The sequence below is a fragment of the Lissotriton vulgaris genome, chromosome 7, assembly GCF_964263255.1.
Source record: "Lissotriton vulgaris chromosome 7, aLisVul1.2, whole genome shotgun sequence".
Taxonomy (NCBI): domain Eukaryota; kingdom Metazoa; phylum Chordata; class Amphibia; order Caudata; family Salamandridae; genus Lissotriton; species Lissotriton vulgaris.
The window spans coordinates 1,259,403,620-1,259,417,341 of NC_141695.1; positions in this window are offsets into that span (position 1 = coordinate 1,259,403,620).

Below are 13,722 nucleotides of genomic sequence, written 5' to 3' on the forward strand. Positions count from 1 at the left end.
AGCTTTTTCCAGGCTATTCTCGGGCCTTTCGTTGCCCAGATGAAATTGCCTATTTTGCCTTGTAGCTTAGCTATATCTTCTTTCCTGAAGAGCAGTGGCATAGAATTATACAGGAAGGTGATTTTAAGTAGAATTATCATTTTCACAAGGTTAACCCTCCCATAGATGTTCAGAGGGAGGTTAGCCCATCGTGTAAGTAATCTCTTTACTAACTCTCTTCCAATTAACTGTAGGGATACCCTTTAATTTTTGCATTACCTGTACCCCTAAATATCTTTTTTGGTTCTTGGCCCCCTGATTTCACATTACTTGGATCCATTCCATTATTTCGTTTTTTCTCTGTTAATCTTATACCCCGAGACTTCATCAAACTTCTCCGCCTTCTCAATTAACCTAGCGATTGCCTCTAAGGGATTTGTCATGTAGATTATATGCAGATCATCAGCATATAAAGCAAGTTTAAGTTCTAACTCTCCCAATTTACAGGGAAGAATTTGGGGGTCTGCTCTGAGCCAGCTGGCAAATGGCTCAATGTACAAATTGAACAAGAGCGGCAACAGGGGACAACCCTGCCTAGTGCCTCTTGTGATGTTAAACCAATCTGTCAGGGCCCCATTTACCAGCACCTTTGCTCTAGGGCTGAGATATAAACTTTTCAGCACCTCAACAAGGATATTCGGATAACAAAAACTTTTTAGAGTCTCCCACAGATATACCCAATTAACTTGGTTGAAGGCTTTAGCAGCATCTATTTGTACTACCGTTAATGGAGCCTTCCTTGCTTCTGCCATATCTATGGCCCCCATTACCTGAAATGTAAGTTCATTCAGCTGCCTCCCTGGTATAGCCTCTCTGATCTGAATGGACCGCCTTTATAAACGTTGCCACCCTTTCTGCCACTATACCTGTGAATACCTTATAATCAGAATTTAATAAATATATTGGTCTGTAAGAGTCTATCTTCTGGGGGTCTTCATTTGGTTTTAATATCAGGGTCACTGTGGCTTCCGCCCATGAACAAGGTGGATTTTCCCCATTCAATATAAATTTTATTGAACAGATTTTTTTTTAAATTGGCAAAACCTTGTCAAAAATACCTAAATACAACTCTAGTGGGAGCCCATCCGGGTCTGCAGCTTTTCCCCTTGCCATCTTTTTACATTGTGCTCTTACTTCTTCCTCGGTAATACTTCCTCGCAAGAATACCTTATATTCCTCAGTCAACTGAGGGAGTGTTATGGATTTTAACCACTCCTGAATGATCTCTTGTCCTGGCATGATATCCTCCTAATACAGTTCACTCATGAAGCTTCGGGCTTCTTCACGAATTTCATCATCTGCATATATAGTTCCTCCCAACCCTCTTTTGATAAGGTTCTTTATCGTATTCCTTTCCCTATCCATTTTGGCTTTCCATATTAATAAGAAGCTGTATTTCTCCCCATATGCAAAATGCTGAAGCTTGCTAACTTTCCACCTATCTAGAAGCTTCTTGTCTAAGTTAGCCTGAAATTCAGCCTGTAAGATCTCCAACTCTTTCTCTAAGTGTCGCACTGTACTTAAACTTTCAATTGATGCTTACTGTAATTCTTCTTCTTTTCCCTCAATCTTACTTATTTTATTTGCTTCATCTTTTTTCAAGGTATTCCTCCTTCCCACCGTTATGGAGCTAAGTATCCCTCTTATATAGGCTTTGAAAGCTTCCCATACTATCTGGTCCTTAGCTGTACCAATATTAAACTTGAAATACTCATCCGTCTTATCCCCTAACTCAGTAATCACCTCTACATTCAATAATATGGACTCTTTTGTTATGTTGCAGGCTATTGTAAAGCCATCTGCGCTTAGAATTAACCACTTGTATACCGCCTACAGAGTTTACTGGTCTCCACAAAAGTTGCCTAGGTGGGCAGGAAACACGTATACTTGTCCTAGGTGCAAGTATCCTGCAGCCGATGATATACATATGTTTATGGATTGTCCAAGAATCAAATCTTATTGGATGGAGGTATGTACATTTTTGGAAGCAGTGCTGGGGAAACAAATGGAAGTAAGTACCGGCTTGATTTTCTTCGGTGTTCAGAATGATCATTACTTGAATGCACCTGGATCCAATTTTATGTTTTATGTGGTAATCTTAGCAAGGAGGGAAATTTGTAGGATGTGGAAATCAGAACCCCCTCCGACTTTTGTTGAATGGTTAAAGTATATCATCTATACTAGTGAATCAGACATGGTCTGTGACCAAAGAAGGAACGTTAAGATCTGGGCTGCTCTGTTGACTTGGAGGGAGAAGGCAAGGGGGTCCTATGATTAAGCCGATTTTACTGTTGGTCCTAGCCTCCTCAGTAACATTACAGGGTCCTAAACAGTGAACAGGAGTTGGAAATGGAAACAGTATTATCTTTGAGGGAAAGCTCCTCTCTTCTTCCGAGGGTTGGTATATATTGGCATGGAGAGATAGGAGGAATCCTAATAAGAGCTTTGGCAGTATGAGGACACAAAAAAAGGAGACCTAATTCTCCCGCAGTCGCGTAAATCATAAGTGCGCTCAGGAGACACTGGTATTGGTGACGCAGGATTCAACCCTTGTTTCTTTTGTTGCTTCCCATGTTTTTTACTTTTCCAATTTTGTTTAGGAAAAATTGGACGGTTGTCTTTAGTAGACTTAGCCGACTGAGTTTGCGGTTGCGCTGCTGTTCTAGCAAAAGGCTTAACACCCAAACTATTGGGGCCAATGGTCTTATAAGCCTCCGCAATAATTTTCGGCAACTGCCGAGGTTTATCGACGTCGGGGACATTGCGCACAGCATTAGACATCTGAAAGTTAGCCGCATCTCCCTTGATGTTAGCAATGATGAGTTCGGAAACTACGTCAAACACTCCGACAAGTCTCATTCCCAATTCAACAGCCGCCTCCGGACCACGTTGATCCAGAACACGCTTGATCACGGGGGGTAGGGCGGTCATAGACGGTGTGCCGAAGCACTTCGCATACACTGCTGCAAATACTTTACCCCAGTTCTAACAATCAGTTGCCTCAGGCACCAAGTCTTTCTTCAAACTAATGGTTAGAATCTTGTGTTTTTCCACAGGAGACGTATTTGGCAACACTGCTTCCAGTTGGTCAAATTTCTTGGCAAGCCAAAAAGGCATCTTGTCTTTATCCTGGGGGCGCTTGCCCATTACCGAATTAACCATCACAAGACTAATTTTTATCCCGGCTGGTCCAACTGGTTGCCCCGCAGCTCCAAGTGCCCCCACCTGGATGTTGTGTGAAACGTATTGTAACAAAGCCCTATGTACAGCAAATAAATGAGGTATAGACTACTCGTAACTCAGCTATACAAACCGTTGAAAAACGTGGATGTGGCGTGAACCCAGCCAAAACTGGCCAAGTGGCCCCTGGAATAGACAAGGGACCTAACCGAACCGCATGTACGCTATGGGGAGGGCGCCATGAAGCTAAATCTGATGCTGCCATGCTGAAAGTGGAATCTCCTGTGTCCTATATGATGCATATGCTGCAGGCACCGCCGAGTGAGTGTAAGTATGGAATGTACCATCATCCGCATTCACTGCAGGAAACGTAACCCAAGAGTAGAAAAGCACAAATGGGTACGCTTGATCGGCACCACTACAAAGAGCACTGCCAAGGCATCAGCTGGCACCCCGTACTGCAGAACACACAAGATGATGGACGGAATGTTGCACAATGGCAAAACATTCACCCCAGTCACAGATCTGGGTTTAATCCATCGTTATTTTGCTCACCAAGCCACCCCAGTTCAGACATGGCCATATGCAAATCAGTCTTGACTCTGTGCCTCATGGGGACAGCCCTATGTATGACAGGGGAAACCCATTAGACCAAACGGTACCTGGGTAATATAGACTCAAATAAGAAATTGGTACCTTGGTTATACGGTATGTGTTTTGATTTGAAATAATCAGGAATAAAGATAAAGTACTCCCTATTTAGTGTTTATATCACTATGACCACACTAAGTTTATTTGTATCTTTTATAGTCTCCTGTCTCGTCATGACCCACAGACACGTCAAAGGTTATTACTGAATGATTTTTATTTTTTATTTTTTCAAATAAGAAAGTTTATATATCTCTCATTTCAGATTTCAAAACACGTTTGTATATACAAGTAATTTTTACATATATACAATAGAATAGAAGCCCTTCGTTTCGAGTTAGGATGTCTCACCAAAACATAAAACAGACATTCCTATTGAGATCACGCAGACTCATATGAGGAAAACAATTAGGTCGAACTTATTTATACCCAATGTCTTAAAGATCCCTCAACACATTATTAAAGTTAATCCAAAATATTTATATGTATCTGCTGTCTCTTTATAGTCGACGCGTTTCGGCCAATCAATTCAGGCCTCTTCAGGACTAGGGCTATTCACAATCCATCGGGTAATAGAGTCGGAAGTGCTTCTCAAATACTTTCATGGGCTCCTTTTTATATGTATAAACACTTTGTGCTCGCTGTCAATCCAAATAATGGAACTATTGCTTGGTCGGTAACTAGATGATGTCTATCTCCCGACTACAGCATTTAGCTAGCGCTTCAAGCGCTTCTTAAATATTTCTTTTACTCAATCAAGAGTGCTCACAAACGTCGGCCTTGCGCGTTCCTCTCTTCCCGGGGTGTTTTGTAATGTCTCTCTTCATTTTCAAATTGGTCGTCTCTCTGTAATGTTTGAACGATCTCAATAGGAATGTCTGTTTTATGTTTTGGTGAGACATCCTAACTCGAAACGAAGGGCTTCTATTCTATTGTATATATGTAAAAATTACTTGTATATACAAACGTGTTTTGAAATCTGAAATTAGAGATATATAAACTTTCTTATTTGAAAAAATAAAAAATAAAAATCATTCAGTAATAACCTTTGACGTGTCTGTGGGTCATGACGAGACAGGAGACTATAAAAGATACAAATAAACTTAGTGTGGTCATAGTGATATAAACACTAAATAGGGAGTACTTTATCTTTATTCCTGATTATTTCAAATCAAAACACATACCGTATAACCAAGGTACCAATTTCTCATGGGGACAGCCCAGCCTGAACTGCCAAGCCATGTCTTTCCTGGACCGGAATCAAGCATCCTAGGACTGGTTTCTGGCTATCAGCCGTCTTCAGCCAGGATAGCTTGACTCCAGTGACTTAGTGAGCACGGGACCCATGTCTGGGCATTCCCTTCCCACATAGGGTAAACAGCAAAACACACAAGATGAAGGACGGAATGTTGCACAATGGCAAAACATTCACCCCCAGTCACAGATCTGGGTTTAATCCATCGTTATTTTGCTCACCAAGCCACCCCAGTTCAGACATGGCCATATGCAAATCAGTCTTGACCCTGTGCCTCATGGGAACAGTCCAGCCTGAACTGCCAAGCCATGTCTTACCTGGACCGGAACCAAGCATCCTAGGACTGGTTTCTGGCTATCAGCCGTCTTCAGCCAGGATAGCTTGACTCCAGTGGCTTAGTGAGCACAGGACCCACGCCTGGGCATACCCTTCCCACATAGGGTAAACAGAAAAACACACAAGATGATGGACGGAATGTTGCACAATGGCAAAATATTCACCCCCAGTCACAGATCTGGGTTTAATCCATCGTTATTTTGCTCACCAAGCCACCCCAGTTCAGACATGGCCATATGCAAATTAGTCTTGACCCTGTGCCTCATGGGAACAGTCCAGCCCGAACCGCCAAGCCATGTCTTCCCTGGACGCGAATAAAGCATCCTAGGACCCGTTTCGGGCTATCAGCCGTCTTCAGCCAGGATAGCTCTACTCCAGTGGCTTAGTGAGCACGGGACCCATGTCTGGGCATACCCTTCCCACACAGGTTGAACAGCAAAACACACAAGATGATGGCCGGAATGTTGCACAATGGCAAAACATTCCCCCTCAGTCACAGATCTGGGTTTAATCCATCGTTATTTTGCTCACCAAGCCACCCAAGTTCAGACATGGCCATATGCAAATCAGTCTTGACCCTGTGCCTCATGGGAATAGTCCAGCCCGAAATGCCAAGCCATGTTTCCCCTGGACCGGAATCAAGCATTCTAGTACCGGTTTCTGGCTATCAGCCGTCTTCAGCCAGGATAGCTTGACTCCAGTGGCTTATTGAGCACGGGACCCATGTCTGGGCATACCCTTCCCACACAGGTTGAACAGCAAAACACACAAGATGATGGCCGGAATGTTGCACAATGGCAAAACATTCCCCCTCAGTCACAGATCTGGGTTTAATCCATCGTTATTTTGCTCACCAAGCCACCCAAGTTCAGACATGGCCATATGCAAATCAGTCTTGACCCTGTGCCTCATGGTAACAGTCCAGCCCGACTGCCAAGTCATGTCTTCCCTGGACCGGAATCAAGCATCCTAGGACCGGTTTCTGGCTATCAGCCGTCTTCAGCCAGGATAGCTTGACTATAGTGGCTTAGTGAGCACGGGACCCACGTCTGGGCATACCTTACCACATAGGGTGAACAGAAAAACACACAAGATGAAGGACGGAATGTTGCACAATGGCAAAACATTCACCCCCAGTCACAGATCTGGGTTTAATCCATCGTTATTTTGCTCACCAAGCCACTCCAGTTCAGACATGGCCATATGCAAATCCGTCTTGACCCTGTGCCTCATGGGAACAGTCCAGCCCGAACTGCCAAGCCATGTCTTCCCTGGACGCGAATCAAGCATCCTAGGACCGGTTTCTGGCTATCAGCCGTCTTCAGCCAGGATAGCTCTACTCCAGTGGCTTAGTGAGCACGGGACCCACGTCTGGGCATACCCTTCCCACATAGGTTGAACAGCGAAACACACACGATGATGGACGGAATGTTGCACAATGGCAAAACATTCACCCCCTGTCAAAGATCTGTGTTTAATCCATCGTTATTTTGCTTACCAAGCCACCTCAATTCAGACATGGCCATATGCAAATCAGTCTTGAACCTGTGCCTCATGGGAATAGTCCAGCCCGAAATGCCAAGCCATGTTTCCCCTGGACCGGAATCAAGCATTCTAGGACCGGTTTCTGGCTATCAGCCGTCTTCAGCCAGGATAGCTTGACTCCAGTGGCTTATTGAGCACGGGACCCATGTCTGGGCATACCCTTCCCACATAGGGTGAACAGCAAAACACACAAGATGATGGCGGGAATGTTGCACAATGGCAAAACATTCCCCCTCAGTCACAGATCTGGGTTTAATCCATCGTTATTTTGCTTACCAAGCCACCCCAGTTCAGACATGGCCATATGCAAATCAGTCTTGACCCTGTGCCTCATGGGAACAGTCGAGCCCGACTGCCAAGCCATGTCTTCCCTGGACCGGAATCAAGCATCCTAGGACTGGTTTCTGGCTATCAGCCATCTTCAGCCAGGATAGCTTGACTCCAGTGACTTAGTGAGCACGGGACCCATGTCTGGTCATTCCCTTCCCACATAGGGTAAACAGCAAAACACACAAGATGATGTACGGAAAGTTGCACAATGGCAAAACAATCACCCCCAGTCACAGATCTGGGTTTAATCCATCGTTATTTTGCTCACCAAGCCACCCCAGTTCAGACATGGCCATATGCAAATCAGTCTTGACCCTGTGCCTCATGGGAACAGTCCAGCCTGAACTGCCAAGCCATGTCTTACCTGGACCGGAATCAAGCATCCTAGGACTGGTTTCTGGCTATCAGCCGTCTTCAGCCAGGATAGCTTGACTCCAGTGGCTTAGTGAGCACAGGACCCACGCCTGGGCATACCCTTCCCACATAGGGTAAACAGAAAAACACACAAGATGATGGACGGAATGTTGCACAATGGCAAAATATTCACCCCCAGTCACAGATCTGGGTTTAATCCATCGTTATTTTGCTCACCAAGCCACCCCAGTTCAGACATGGCCATATGCAAATTAGTCTTGACCCTGTGCCTCATGGGAACAGTCCAGCCCGAACCGCCAAGCCATGTCTTCCCTGGACGCGAATCAAGCATCCTAGGACCCGTTTCGGGCTATCAGCCGTCTTCAGCCAGGATAGCTCTACTCCAGTGGCTTAGTGAGCACGGGACCCATGTCTGGGCATACCCTTCCCACACAGGTTGAACAGCAAAACACACAAGATGATGGCCGGAATGTTGCACAATGGCAAAACATTCCCCCTCAGTCACAGATCTGGCTTTAATCCATCGTTATTTTGCTCACCAAGCCACCCAAGTTCAGACATGGCCATATGCAAATCAGTCTTGACCCTGTGCCTCATGGGAATAGTCCAGCCCGAAATGCCAAGCCATGTTTCCCCTGGACCGGAATCAAGCATTCTAGGACCGGTTTCTGGCTATCAGCCGTCTTCAGCCAGGATAGCTTGACTCCAGTGGCTTATTGAGCACGGGACCCATGTCTGGGCATACCCTTCCCACACAGGTTGAACAGCAAAACACACAAGATGATGGCCGGAATGTTGCACAATGGCAAAACATTCCCCCTCAGTCACAGATCTGGGTTTAATCCATCGTTATTTTGCTCACCAAGCCACCCAAGTTCAGACATGGCCATATGCAAATCAGTCTTGACCCTGTGCCTCATGGTAACAGTCCAGCCCGACTGCCAAGTCATGTCTTCCCTGGACCGGAATCAAGCATCCTAGGACCGGTTTCTGGCTATCAGCCGTCTTCAGCCAGGATAGCTTGACTATAGTGGCTTAGTGAGCACGGGACCCACGACTGGGCATACCTTACCACATAGGGTGAACAGAAAAACACACAAGATGAAGGACGGAATGTTGCACAATGGCAAAACATTCACCCCCAGTCACAGATCTGGGTTTAATCCATCGTTATTTTGCTCACCAAGCCACTCCAGTTCAGACATGGCCATATGCAAATCCGTCTTGACCCTGTGCCTCATGGGAACAGTCCAGCCCGAACTGCCAAGCCATGTCTTCCCTGGACGCGAATCAAGCATCCTAGGACCGGTTTCTGGCTATCAGCCGTCTTCAGCCAGGATAGCTCTACTCCAGTGGCTTAGTGAGCACGGGACCCACGTCTGTGCATACCCTTCCCACATAGGTTGAACAGCGAAACACACACGATGATGGACGGAATGTTGCACAATGGCAAAACATTCACCCCCTGTCAAAGATCTGGGTTTAATCCATCGTTATTTTGCTTACCAAGCCTCCTCAATTCAGACATGGCCATATGCAAATCAGTCTTGAACCTGTGCCTCATGGGAATAGTCCAGCCCGAAATGCCAAGCCATGTTTCCCCTGGACCGGAATCAAGCATTCTAGGACCGGTTTCTGGCTATCAGCCGTCTTCAGCCAGGATAGCTTGACTCCAGTGGCTTATTGAGCACGGGACCCATGTCTGGGCATACCCTTCCCACATAGGGTGAACAGCAAAACACACAAGATGATGGCGGGAATGTTGCACAATGGCAAAACATTCCCCCTCAGTCACAGATCTGGGTTTAATCCATCGTTATTTTGCTTACCAAGCCACCCCAGTTCAGACATGGCCATATGCAAATCAGTCTTGACCCTGTGCCTCATGGGAACAGTCGAGCCCGACTGCCAAGCCATGTCTTCCCTGGACCGAAATCAAGCATCCTAGGACCGGTTTCTGGCTATCAGCCGTCTTCAGCCAGGATAGCTCTACTCCAGTGGCTTAGTGAGCACGGGACCCTCGTCTGGGCATACCCTTCCCACATAGGTTGAACAGCGAAACACACACGATGATGGACGGAATGTTGCACAATGGCAAAACATTCACCCCAGTCACAGATCTGGGTTTAATCCATTGTTATTTTGCTCACCAAGCCACCCCAGTTCAGACATGGCCATATGCAAATCAGTCTTGACCATGTGCCTCATGGGAACAGTCCAGCCCGAACTGCCAAGCCATGTCTTCCCTGGACCGGAATCAAGCATCCTAGCACCGGTTTCTGGTTATCAGCCGTCTTCAGCCAGGATAGCTTGACTCCAGTGGCTTAGTGAGCACGGGACCCACGTCTGGGCATACCTTCCCACATAGGGTGAACAGCAAACACACAAGATGATGGACGGAATGTTGCACAATGGCAAAACATTCACCCCCAGTCACAGATCTGGGTTTAATCCATCATTATTTTGCTCACCAAGCCACCCCAGTTTAGACATGGCCATATGCAAATCAGTCTTGACCCTGTGCCTCATGGGAACAGTCCAGCACCCCGTACTGCGTCAAATGATTCCGGAGGGGTACACGGCTATGCTGGACTATATTAATATCACCCAACAGGACACAGAGAAGAAAAGCAATCTATATGAATCGTAGCACAAATGGGTAGTAATTCAAAGTACAAACCTTTTTAAAATATCAAGCTTGAAAGACCCTATAATTTATCCACACAGGTAGGTTAATCCGTCACTGCTGTCAACCGGAAACAGGAGTGAGGGTGTTGTGGACTAATTTAAGCACTACACGAGTGTCTCGAACATAAGACCAAACGTTGGGCACCATGCTGCGGGACGTCTGCTCATGCACAGAACTATGCACAGGAAACCAGGACCTCAGTAAATTGTGGTGTACCAAAAAACTCACCTCAGTACCCAGAACACCTATCCGACTAGAATCAGTGTCTCATTAGTTCTCCGTCCTACAGCGAAGCTCACAATGATTAGACAACCTGCGCCATGGGGGGATTGCTTTTGTGAAGGAAGGGACCCCTTCCTGCACAAAAGCAATCACTGCAGGCATTTTCCTCTTTCAATGCGTGCTGTAGAATGCAACACGCATTGAAAGAGGAAAAAATGAGAAATGAAAACATTTCTCCTTGTTTCTCTTGGCTACGCCACCCCTGTGGTGGCGCAGCAAACTGACGCATTTCCAGGTTAACGATTGCTCGTAAATCTGGAAATGCATCAGTGGACATCGGTGTTGGGTGGGAACAACAGGGGAGAAATTTAAAAGCACAGGTTAAGTCATGCAGGGTGACTTTACCTGTGCCTGTAAATATCCCTTAGCAGGCTGCGCCACCGGTGCGTCACGCAACGCGATGCACCGTTGGCGCATGGGGCTTGTAAATCTTCCCCAAAGTCTATTCTTTCACTCTCATTGTAATGCACCATTCATCGTTTGAAATATTGGTGCAAATCTGTCAAATTAGGAGATAGAAATGTAAAACTTCGCACACATGTTCTTTATAACCCTAATCATTTAGATTTCTTAAAGCAAATTTCTTATCTATATGTTTATTGATTACCACGTATAGAGTTTGAATGTTGGAATAGGCTGTAATTAGCAATGCACATTTACATGGATCATTTATAATATGCGACCATTTGATTAATGTATTAATTGGATTATATAGCTTATTTCTGAGAGTACACGTATATCTATGTTATTCGAATTCAGATTAAAAAGTTTTAACATTAAACTGCAGAGCCTACACCTTCTACTCAGACTCATGGAAACAATAACAATGCTGCTTGTCTCATGTAACTCTTTTTTTTCTTTCCCATGGACATTCTTGTGACAAATTTTACCTTTGTATACTTATGAACAACATTCGTAAGGGACTACAATGTTCACTCTTTTCCCATGAGAAAGATGATGGGCCAATAGGCTATTGTACAATGACCTGTGTGCCATGAACAAACAACTGGTTCCCCTACATTTTTGATGGAACTATAAACTTTACTTGCTACTCTTACACCTTGTGAGTGGATGATCATCATCTGGAATGGTGTATTACCATAATGGAGTGATTACTGACATCACCTCCGGACTTACTTAAATATATTGACAATGATTTTCGACCAATGAGTTCTTGCCCCTGGTCCTTCGATGCTGCTTCCATCTCGTCTCTCTGCCTATTGGGAAGATCTGACAAGGACTCATTGCTTGGGCACACTTCTGATGCAAAACAGATGCGGAGAGCATCTCCTTGCGAACTATGCAGGCTTGCTGAACTAGACATCTTAGTCAATGCTCTTCTTGCCCCGAGCAGTTGCTGCCCTTGCCCCTGCTTTTTCAAGGAACCATGCTAGCAGGTTTGCTAGCGCCTTCATTTTCCCTTGCCATATTACTGGATCCCATGTCCTTTGAGAGAACCCTCTGAACTGTCTTCTGCACAGGTGGCGGAAATTCTAGCTTAACAAATTTCTTATGGAGTTCCTATTCCAAATTCCAACTTCCCAAAATTCATTTTCAACAGTTTGCTTGTAATTTGTCTTTTTTAATTGATTGTACCGATTGTGAATTATTCCTCTAAATCTGCAGTTTGAAGTGTAGTTTAATTTTACTCCTATATTATGCCAAAATCTGACTAAATTACCAAAACACGGATAATAACTGGTGCGTGTGAATCCAGTGCAATACATACTTAAAGCATAATTGACTGTCGCTAATTTCATTAATGTTTTTCTCTCAGTGACTGTGTACATATTTTCCAGATCTTGATGTGTAATAAGACAAATCATAGGTTATTTTCAGAACATCAGGTTTTGCTTTTGTTGTTTGGCACCACGGTAGCAGAACTTCTTGTCTTGTTGACTTTGGCCCGATTGAACTTGAACGTGGATCATCCTCCAGACCTGGCTAGATCCTCCTCCAGAGAAAAAAGTTGAAAAAAAGATTAGCAAATGGAGCATTTTACAGCAAAATAATTTTGTGATAAAGCAAGGCTTATAAAGCAGTGGAAACGTATAGTTTTTTTAATATCAAACTCATTAAAAATTGCCCTATATCTTACTGCATTAAAATTTTCAAAAGTTACTGTAAGGTGAAAATCATACAATACGACAAATTCAGCATTTTAAAGAGTGTGCTTGCCCAGTGTCTTGCACTGCTTGCAGTATCAACTTTGCAAGAACATGCTCTTAAACACGCTTCAGGGGAGGACCCACAGATGTTGATTGCAATCAGCCATTTAGAAATATTGGAAGACAGGTCTTTAAGTGGGATGAAAAATGCCTTGACTCTTGAAAAGTTAACACTTAAAATACATTTCTGTGATTCCTATAGTGTGCGACCCGACCAGTATTTTGCTTTCTCTCAGAGATTTAAATGCATCCAGATATTACCTTAACAGTTGAACTCACCTATAACCTGGCTATGTTTTTCTCTCCTTTACAGGTGCAGTAAATGAGCTAATGAATACAAAAAGGCACTTACCTTACCTGTCTCGTGTGTGAGCGAGACAGGTAAGTTTGAAAGGAGTACGATAAGGCTAACTAATAAAGGGAGACCTATTGTCTGTGCAGAATGAGGAGATTGAATCCAAGGAAGTTCAGAATATGCAGATCAAAGAAGGTAGTCGCAAGCGTAGTTGCCAGAAAATGCTGTTTGAAGGTGGACATTAATGAGACCTTTTGATACAGGATTCTAGAAGGTTCTTTCTTTGGGTGTAATTAAGCAAACACTCTTTAGCTTGTTCAGATTTCTTTCAGACTAGGAGAGGTACAGACCTCTTTGCACTATTTCTCTTGTATGACTTTGTGCTATGCAATATTCTTTATTTGGAAAACCTTTTCAGAAGTTCTGATGTGCGCACACCTTTCTATTTTATTGGATCTCATTTGGGCGTTCTCATTTAGTATTACTTAGTGGAGGTTAGTTAAGGAGAATTAATATTCCTACATGCATCATAGGCAGGAGTGTTGAAACCTTTAATCTAATCATCAAACTGTAGCCCTTA